We start from the raw sequence: 10,645 nt of genomic DNA on the forward strand, positions 1-10,645 counted from the left end.
CCTTCGTCCGGAATTCATTATATCCGAAGGGAAATAATGTCTCGAAGGACGAAGGACTTTAACATTGAACACTTTTCATGTTGCCTTGTTCTTAACTCTTAGCATTTGAGAACAAGTCCCTAACAGACACTATGTCGTTAGGAACAACCACGCCGGGTCTCCTCATCAGGATCCGCCCCGCGTGAATAGCTTTGTCCATAGCTTTGTCGCACTGGGCCCTCAGAGTAGCAGAAGTCTCTTCAGCAGCCTTGACAGCCAACTGAGCGGTTTCTAGCTCCTGGACGACTGACCTCTTAGAGGCGCGCAGATCCTTGATGATAGTATCCTTGCTCGAGACCAATTGCCTAAGGCGAATCATATCATCTAGGGACTCTTGCAGCTTATAACGATGGTTATCCAAGTCTTCCATGGTGAAACGATGGCTCCTCTCCAAGATGGTCAATGAGTTGCTGGCGTCGCGGTATAACTTGTCAAGGTTGTCGCAAGAAGTGGCAAGGGCACGTTTTTCCTCCTGCAGACAAGAATCAGTTTCTCCAATGTCAAGCAATCACTAAGAACACAACAGATAAGGCCAAGTAAAGCTTAATTCACTGGTCACCTTTTCAGAGTCGAGTTGAGCATGAAGAGTGGAGTTCAGCGTGTTGGCATCATTCAAAGAAGCAGAAACCCGGGCCAATTCAGTCTGACCTTGAGAATATTTTTCTTAAAGATCATAATACCGTCGTACCATATCTATCAAGAAACAGTCAGGCAAGGGTGTTCAGCCAAAGAGTAGATCAGTCAAGCAGCCAAAGAAGAAGCAAAGGGCACTAACCAGCATTCGCCATCTCCAAATCAGATACCCGCTGCCGAAGCAGCACTGGATTCCAACATGTCAGAGACAAAGCTCCTTCTAGGACAGAGGCACCCTGCAATCTCAGCTGACCAGCCATCTCGTCAACCAATGCCTGACATTAAAAACAGATGAGTATAAGAACAGTAGTCTACCTGGAGTAAAGTCAGAACCAGAAGAAACCAAATTACCTAGAGGTTGGAGAAGAACGAAGGAACTCCCAAGTCGTGGGAAGTCAATTGATGGCTCGATGAAGGATCACCAACCGGAACAACCCGCAATGCACCAGTGGGGACCAAGTGAGTGTCATCAGCAGAAGTCAAAACTCCGTCATCAGGAGCGCTGGCCTCTAAGGCAACTCCCTGACCCGAAGCTTGAGATGTTGCCATGCAACCAGAATGTGGAGGAGAAGACCCTACGTGAACATCCATGGAAGTATGAGAGGGAGAACCCACTCGGACGCCCTCGGGGGCTGGGTCATAGCTCGCGCTACCCATCCGAGCCGGATCATCTCCGGCAACACCCTCGGGGGCTGGGCAAGCGCTAGCGCCATCCTTGAGGGCCGAGCCCTCTGTAACAGCCACCTCTAAGGCTGAAGGACCTTCAACCACTTTCATGGGAGCAGAGCAATCCAGACCAGCCTCTTGACCCTTAAGACCGAGCTCCAAGGTCGATGAGGCACGGGACGCTGCTCGAGATAAATCCAACCCGACATCAGGCACATCAGCGCAAACTTCCATCATTCCACCATCTGCCGGCTCTGACAACAGATCTTCTGGGACCATGTCTTCAAGAGTCTGATCAAAGTTTTCCAGAGACAATTCTTGTAGACCAATGAGGGCAGACAAAGCTGGAGAAGGAACACCACTACTCTCCCCGCTGGCTATGTAGCGCTGGCTGTTCTTGAGGGATTTCATCCTCCTCTTCCTCATCTTCATCAACAATGCGGACGGTACACCCATTGGGGTCAGCTTTGGCCGAATTACACCCATTGGGGTCAGCTTTGGCCGAATTACACCCATTGGGATCAGCATCATCTAGGTCACACCCATTGGGGTCAGCATCAGTCGGGTCACACCCATTGGGATCAGCTTCAGCAAAAACTAATACTGGCACTTCCTCAGCAGCAGGAGCAGAAGGACCGGCATCCTGATCCAAGCATGACACCCGACGAAGACGTCTCTTTTTCTTTTTCTTCCCCTCAGCAGAAGAAGTTGGTTGATTGGCTCGGCGAGAACGCTTCGGGCGAACACTATCAGACCTCTGAATATCCAAAGCTTTGCCAGCCTCTGGGATGGGTGCTACAGCCAGTGTTTCAGCAGGGGCTGCATCAGAGGAATCTTCAGCCAACATATCCAGCATGGCACTTATCTCTGCATCACTTGGATTCAAAGGTACCTCAAAATGAACCTGCCTCTCGTCGTCAGGGATTTCGCCAAGTGAGGCAACCAAAGCACTAACCTCTTCGGGAGAGGGTCGCACTCTAAGGCCCAAACCACTATCACCAGCAGGAGGATTTGACACAAAACTGGTAAAGGCCTTGGAAGGAGGCATATTCTAGGATGAGTATGCAACAGGAGCGCTGATGTTCGACACCTTGCCTCTGAGTATCATCTCGAGCCGGCTCACCAAATCCACAGCTAGAATCCTTCTGTTGGTAACCCGGGTTGAATCAGCGAGGCCTCAATACAGATAAGCCGAGTATGCTCTGTCTTTTAATGGCTGAATGTTCTTGAAAATGAAATCGGCGATGACAGCTTCTGCAGTCAGACCCCTCTCTTTCAACAACCCAACCTCAGCAAGTAGAGCCCCTGCCTCAGCCACCTCCAGGTCTGTGGGGGACTCGGTCCAACTCGGAGTGCGAACATCTGGCTGTCTCCCTGACCGTGGGGGGAGGGAATTCCCGTGATTCTCCATGATAAACCATTCCAGGCGCCATCCTTTGATGCTGTCCTTGAGTGGGATGTCGAGGTAGTTGGTCTTCCTCCCACGGCGCATCTCCAAACTCACGCCCCCCACAAGCTGGTGCTGCCCTCCGGCCATCCCAGGCCGATAGTGATACAAGTACTTCCATAGGCCGAAGTGTGGCATAATACCAAGGAAAGCTTCGCATAAATGAACAAAAACAGAAACTTGCAGAATGGAATTGGGATTTAGATGGGTCAGATTCAAGCGATAGAAATCAAGGAGACCGCAGAAGAAAGGAGAAATGGAAAGAGCAAGGCCGCGGATGAGAAAAGGAACGTAAATGACGGATTCGTGGGTGTCTTCTATCGGAACAGTGACCCCACGACAGATCCGCCAGGAACAGAGTTCCTTCAGGGGAAGAACTCCGATGGATACAAGATGGAGAAGGTCAGATTCAGAAACAACAAACATGTGGTTACCCGCGAAAGGCAACTGACTGTTGGGATCGATAGGAGGAATGATTGTGACGGACGAACTCTGGGCTTTCCGCTTGGGCGCCATCTCGACCTTGCTGGCGAGTGGAGCGGAGGCAATATTGCAAGAGTGCAGAGAAGGCCTGGATGCAAAAAAGCAAAACTAGGGCACAGAATGCAGAGGCGTGCGACAATGTAGTACATATGGGGTTTTCCTGGGCCAGACGCCAATTCTAAAAAGCGCCCAGTCATCACCCAGCCGTTATTTCTAAAACGTTGTCGTGCCATGTCATCACTCGGCCGTTATTTCCAAAACGGCCGACGCGGCCCAATTTAACTCAGCTGTTATTTCTAAAAACGCTGACATTACCAGACTTCATTCGGCCATTGTTTCCAAAGCGGCCGACGTGGCCCGTTATCACTCGGCTGTTACTTCTAAAACGCCGACGTCACCAACCGTCACTCGGCTATTATTCCTAAAGCAGTGACGCGGCCTCAAAGGATTCGACTGTTACCTCTAAAACGCCGACATCACCAGTAACCGCTCGGTCGTTATTTCTAAAACACCGACGTGGCCTGCTATCACTTCTAAAAGCGCCGACATTGCCGATAATCACTCGGCTGTTATTCCTAAAGCGACAACGTGACTCCAAAGGACTCGGCCGCTACCACTACAACGCTGACATCGCGAAGAAGGTAGTCTGAAGCGCGACTCGACGATTGTAAGAAGGCAAAATGGTGCACACGGAATTGGGCGAAATCATTCCTCATTATAAAAGGGAAGCACTATCGAACTTACAAATCAACTCATTATGAGTTGATGTCCTCCCCATTACTACATCATATTTCACTACACTATACTACTAACTACTACTACATTATTTCACTAATACTACTTCTACTACTAATCTATACTAACATTTAAAACCAGTAGCGTCTAGCCACCGGCCTTGTTGCTGCCCTTGCTGCTGCCCTTGTTGCTGCCCCTGCTGCTGCCCTTGCTGCCATCGCCGCCGTCGCCGCTGCCACCTTTGCCACCGCCGTCACCACCCTTGCCGCCGTCACCATCGCCTTCGTCGTCGTCGCCGTCACCGCCATCGCCGCCGCCGCCCTCCTCGGACGAGTCCGAGGAGTTCTCCTCGTCCGAGGAGTACTCCGACTCATCCGAGCCCTCCAGCCCCGCGCGCTCGATGGCCCGGATGTAGGTCCACACCTCTACGGCGATCCCCTGTGAGTCGTCTGAGTCATCAGACGACGCTGGGGGAGAGGCATGGATCGGTGAGCCCTCGGACTCGGAGGAGAACTCCTCCTCCGAGTACTCCGAGTCGCCGAAGTCCTCCAAGGGAGGAGTCGGCTCACGCTTCCGCTTATCGCTGGAGTGATGCGAAGAACTACCACCTTTCTTGCTCTTGCCCATGGTGGAGTAGAAGGAAAGAGAAGAAAGTAAACAGCGAGCAGCGGTAAGAGATGTGAAAATGCCGGAGAAGCAAGAACACTATTTATAGAAGAAGAAGGCAACCGCTCACCTCCTACCACGGCCACCGAACAGTCGCAAAAATTCAATATGCAATTCAAACCGTCTGGAGACACGTTAGGCGGCTGACGCCGTTCCATGTAACACGACACCCATTGGGACTTCAGTCAACTGCTTGGGCGATATGATTACACCCGCAGTCACATCAAGTTACTACTCAGAAGCAGTTTGCTAAACGCTCAGCGCACCAAGCCGTCCCTTGCCTACACCCATTGGGGGGGGACGTCCAGGAATTTTCAATAGATTTTCCCAAGCAGTCACATCCATACAGTATACGCAATAAATACCTCAAGATAGAAGGGGGATATCAACAGGTATCAAAGGAAAGCCAAATATAGCTGATGAGGTACAAGTCTAATCGACAGAAGCATTGAAGCACGAAGTGATATGAAGACTAGCCAAAGGCCATCTATCGAACGTCCAATCAGTCGCAGATCAAATAAATTGCTAGACCTAGCAAGATATGGATATATCTCGTGCTCGATTTTGAAGACAAAAACGAATGCTGATCTCTAAAGCATAATGTTGATGATATAATGCTGATCTCTAAAGCATTTCGATAAAAGGAAAGGATGATTTCTAAGGAAAAAAAGACAACATGAAATGAAGACCTTCGAGCAGATTATTTCCAAAAATCCACTCAAAGCTCGGGGGCTACACCCATTGGGTGCACCTTGAATCATGTAGCCCGAGAGGCAGAATGCTAACCTCTAAAGCATAGAGTGAAACTAAGACAAGGCTGACTTCTGAAAAAGCACAAAGGGAAGATAAAAGTAATTTTTGAGAAGACTTAAGATGAAGACCTTCGAGTGGATTATCTACAAAAATCCACTCGAAGCTCAGGGGCTACACCCATTGGGTGCACCTTCGGTGCACCCAATGAAATTCGAGTCCTAAAAAATCAAAATGCTGACCTCTAAAGCATAAACTCAAGGCATAACACCAAGTTTTGAAGAGTAATAACGGAAGAAAACAGTAAAAGATCGTTTTTACTGGGTCAGTCAGAGTTCAGGAGCAATGGCCCAGCAGACTTACTTTCGAATTATTCCTTATCAAAGTTAAAAAACTACAAGCTGGACCTTGGATCTTTGGGCCAGTTATTTCAAAATCAACCCAAAGATCGGGGGCTTGTTGGGGACAGATATCCCCCGGGTCCACCAGAAGGATAAAAGACCTCACGAAAGGCCCGTGGGCCCAATAATTCGCGAGATCATCCCTTCGTGGGCCTGGGAAAGAACGCCTAGTGAAGTGGATCGACGCAAGATCTGATCGACGCAAGCCCAGACGGCCCGACGAATTCGAGCAGTGATCACAACAGTGACTCGACCGCGCAGGAGCCCCGTACATCGGAACCGAGCGAGGATGGGTCGGCTGAATTATAGGAAGATAGACTCAGTCAGTTCACTATTACTTAGGCTCACGTTGTTATCATATCCGCATGTAACACCCCACGGTCGAGTATATAAGGCCTAGGGGGCACCCCTTTCAAGACGATCTACCTAATTACTTAGCCATCCACCCGGCTCTCTACGTCTCCAACACTAGAGAACCTCCTTGTAACCCACCACATAAAGTACTCACGCCAGGACGTAGGGTGTTACGCATCTCAAAGCGGCCCGAACCTGTACACAATTGTCCACTACTTCTCGTGCATCCAGCACGAACCATTGAGCTACAGTCGGTAACACCGTCCTGCTACAAAAAGCACCTTGAGGGGCAACCCCGGGTGCGCGGTCGGACCCAAAACACCGATAGACACAACCTCTCCCCGAGCTCAATCTTTTGCGGAGAAACTCCACCGCTTGAGTCCAAAATCAGTGATCCCTCTATGGGACCTTCCTGAATTGTGTCACTGGGACGATTCAGATAACATCAGGCTAATCTAGGTGCGGTCAGACAATCAAAATCTCCCTTACTAGTGCGGATCTGGCAATCTGCCTGTCATGGCAGCGAGGAAGAGAGAGATGGAGGTAGCGCGTCGGCCGTGGGGCGGCGGCAAGGGAGGGGCAGAAGAGAGGGGTGACGAATAGATAAAGGGAGTGTGTCTGTTCTATAGCCTATCCATCTGTCTATTCCTTCAGGTGAGGCAGAGAGTCGGGGGTTGATTTCAAACAAATAAAAGGGGTTCTTTATAAAAGAATGACGTGAGACGACCGTTGAAACTAGTGCTTTAATATAGTGTGTGTGTGTATATAGTGAGGATATTGGAAGCCCTGCCCGCCAGCCCACCCCAGCCCACCTCCCGCATGCGTCCATTCCTTGCATGTTCGCAGTTTGTTTCCATTTGCACGCGCGAGAAATTAGGAAGTGTATCTGTTAACTGCTACATGCATGGAAACAAAAAATCAGATTTGAATGCTTTATTCCATCCATAATATAGAATCTCTATAACAACCATGTAGCTAGACTCATTAGAAACATTTTATGAAATATACTGCTACTAATTATGCTACGCAGTATAGATATTTATGCCATACGGTATGCTGCGTAAAAAATCAGTTTCCTGCTGCATGTGCACAAATTTACGATGACAATAATGTGTGTTGAGAGGAAAATAGATTGATATGTGTCGGCGTTTCGAACCCCGGGGGGTCCCTGGACCGACAAGTAAAATTGTCGCTGCGTGCCCCAGCCCAGATGGGTTGGCGCGAGACAGAACACAAAGGGGGAAAAACCGCGACTCGTGTTGTCCTGCGCCAAAGGTGGGATGCGCTTGCAGTAGGGGTTACAAGCATTCGCAGGGAGAGAGAGAGAGAGAGAGAGAATGAGCCGGTTCGTCGGCCCGTCCTCCCGCGCGACCACCCTCTCGCATGAGGGCCCTAGACCTTCCTTTTATAGATGCAAGGAGAGAATCCAGGTGTACAACGGGGGTGTTGCTATATGCTAACGTGTCCGGTAGAGAGGTGCCAGAGCCCTGTGTACATGCCAACGTGGCTGTCGGAGAGGTGCTAGAGCCCTGTGCACGCGGTGTCGTGGCCGTCGGAGGAGCGCTGGAGCCCTGTAGAAGCACAGCTGTCGGGGCTGTTGGGACCTTGCTGACGTCTCCTTGCTTCCGTAGGGGGCTGAGAACCACCGTCGTCATGGACACACGAGGGGAGCCATCATTACTTGTTACCGGGGCGAGCCTGGATGGGACACCGGTCTTGTTCCCCCGTAGCCTGAGCTAGCTAGGGGTAGGGTAATGATGCACCCCCTGCGGCATGGTTGGTCCGAGCCCAAGGTCGGGCGAGGCGGAGACTCCTCCTGAGGCCGAGGCCGGGGTCGCGCGAGGACGCGATTCCTCCCGATGTCGAGGTCTAGGCCGAGCCCTGGGATCAGGCGAGGCAGAGACCACCTTCCAAGGTCGAGTTTGAGGCCGACCCCTAGGGTCGGGCGAGGCAGAGACCACCTTCCGAGGCCGAGGCGGGGGCCGAGCCCTGGGGTCGGGCGAGGCGGAGCTTCCTGTTGCGCCTGAGGCTGGACTCAGCTACTGTCAGCCTCACCCTGGCGGGTGGCACAACAGTCGGAGAGGGGCGAGCGGTGCTGTTTTCCTGGCAGGTCAGTCAGTGGGAGAGCGAAGTGACTGTGGTCACTTCGACCTTGCCGACTGAGGCACGCGTGTTAGGATAAGGCGCCAAGCGATCCTTGCATTGAATGTGCCTGCGATACGGTCGGTTGGTGAGGTGATTTGGCCAAGGTTGCTTCACAATGAAGCCTGCCCGAGCTGGGCTTCGGGCGAGTCGAGGGTGCGCCCGTTGCTTGAGGAGGCCCTCGGGCAAGGCGTGAATTCGCCTGGGACTACAGTTCCCGCCCGAGGCTGGGCTCGGGCGAGGTGAGATCGCGTCCCTTGAGTAGACGAAGCCTTGACTTGAATTGCGCCCATTAGTCTATGCAGTTTGTGCTGATGGTGATTACCAGCCGAGTTTAGGAGTGTTGGGGGTACCCCTAATTATGGTACTCGACAGTAGCCCCTGAGCCTCAAAGGGAGTGTTGGTACTCGCTTGGAGGCTTTGTCGCACTTTTTTGCAAGGGGACCGGCCTTTCTCGGTTATATTTTGTTCCGGTGGGTGCGCGCGAGCGCACCCGCCGGGTGTAGCCCCCGAGGCCTCGGAGGAGTGGTTTGACTCCTCCGAGGTCTTAATGCCTTTCGTGATGCCTCGGTCGGTTTGGTTGCTCCGTCATGCAATCTGATCGTAGCCCGGGTGCGTGGTCAGGTTCCGAGTTTTCAGGCTGGTTTGTTGACGCTATCAACGGTTTGGCCGTAGCCGGGTTTGCGAGAGCAGCCCCGAGCCTCTGCACGGAGCGAGAGGACGACCAAGGACTGACTCGACTTTTATCATACGCCCCTTCGTCGCCTTTCCGCAAGGAGGAAGGGGGGGAAGCGCCATGTTGCCCTCGGAGGGCGCCGAACATGGTGTCTCCAGTGAGTTGCTAACGGGTGATCCGAGTGGACGCCCATGCCCCGTTCGATAAGGGTCGGCTAGTGGCCCAGAGGCGCGCTCTAAAAGTACCTGCAGGTGATTTGCCGGACCCGGTCCCGTTCGATAGGGTCCGAGGGCTCGATGCCTCCATCTGGTGGGATTCCGTTACAAAATCGCTCCTGCTGGTCTCGGAAATGTCCTAGGGTACCTCGGGAGCGTATCCCGAGCCTCGGCCATGTAACGGACGTACCCAGAGTCATCCCTCGCTCTACGTGTTCTAAGGCGGCTGTCAAACCCTTCCGAGGGGCCAGCCTTCGAACCCCTGATCAGTAGTGGGCGCGGAGCCCGAGTGCTCTGAGGCGGCTGTCGAACCCTTCCGAGGGGCCAACCTTCGAACCACTGATTAGTAATGAGCCTGAAGCCCGAGTGCTCTAGGGCAGCTGTCGAACCCTTCCGAGGGGCCAGCCTTCGAACCCCTGATCAGTAGGAGGGCTCGGGGCCCGCTTCCTTCGCGGAGAAGGATCCCTTTCGAAATATCCCCTTTCCCGGTCCCTGTGGCAAGAGAGAAAGGGGAAGAGGATATGAATTTAAACGGTGTGGCACACCTTTTTTTGATGCGGTCATCATGGTGGAGGTGAAACGACGCTCGCTTCGCCTGCCAAAGGTGTTGCTTGCCCTGCCGCGGAGTTAATGCGACGGGACGGGTGGTTCGTGGGGCGGCCGTTGCACGTGCGCGAGTCGTTCGAGGAACGGAACACGGGCGCGTCGTCTTCACGCCGTGGGAGAAGGCTCCCCTGCTGCTCCAGGAGGGGACGTGAGCCCGCAGATGATTTGACTGCTGCTTCCGCTCGTCTGCTGCCGCCATTACTGCCGGTCCACTTTTGGCCATATCGACCGTCGCGCCTCTTTCCGCGGCTGACTGGCCCATGACCGATGTGCTCGACTGGCACTGTTGGGCCATGCGCGGGGGTGCCTTGAGTCGCGACACTAGTTTCGCAGTCGAGAAGGCGCGACATTGGCACAAGTGGCGGTGCAGTTTCTCGCACGTAGTAACCGGCGCACCGATTACATGACGTGTGGGCCTAGGCCTCCATGCTGGATGCGTCGAAGTCGAAGGGGTGCGCCCCCGTGGTGCGGTTGCATGCCACCTGCATGGTGATCCGCCCTTTCAACCGCTGGTTTCGGCGAGGATGGAGGCGTGCTTGTAACCGCCGGGCGGTTACACGCTCCGCGTGCGGCGGTTTTGGCTTCTTCCGTTCCGGGCCAGCTTGCATGACGTGTGGGACCCAGCCCCCGTGTCGTAGGGGGAGGACCCTGGAGCACGTTGGTGAAGACTTAGCCCACAACGCTTGAGGGAGAGCCGCCTTTAAAAAGGGATCGATCCCCCGGGCGGTAGCCATGCCTTCGCACTCCCCTCATGCATCGCGCCCTTCCACCTTCCGAGCCCCGGGATGGGGAGCGCCCACGTTGCCTTCGTCTTGTTGTTGGAGGAGCGCAA

Source organism: Zea mays, chromosome 3 (genome assembly GCF_902167145.1).
Source record: "Zea mays cultivar B73 chromosome 3, Zm-B73-REFERENCE-NAM-5.0, whole genome shotgun sequence".
Classification (NCBI taxonomy): Eukaryota; Viridiplantae; Streptophyta; class Magnoliopsida; order Poales; family Poaceae; genus Zea; species Zea mays.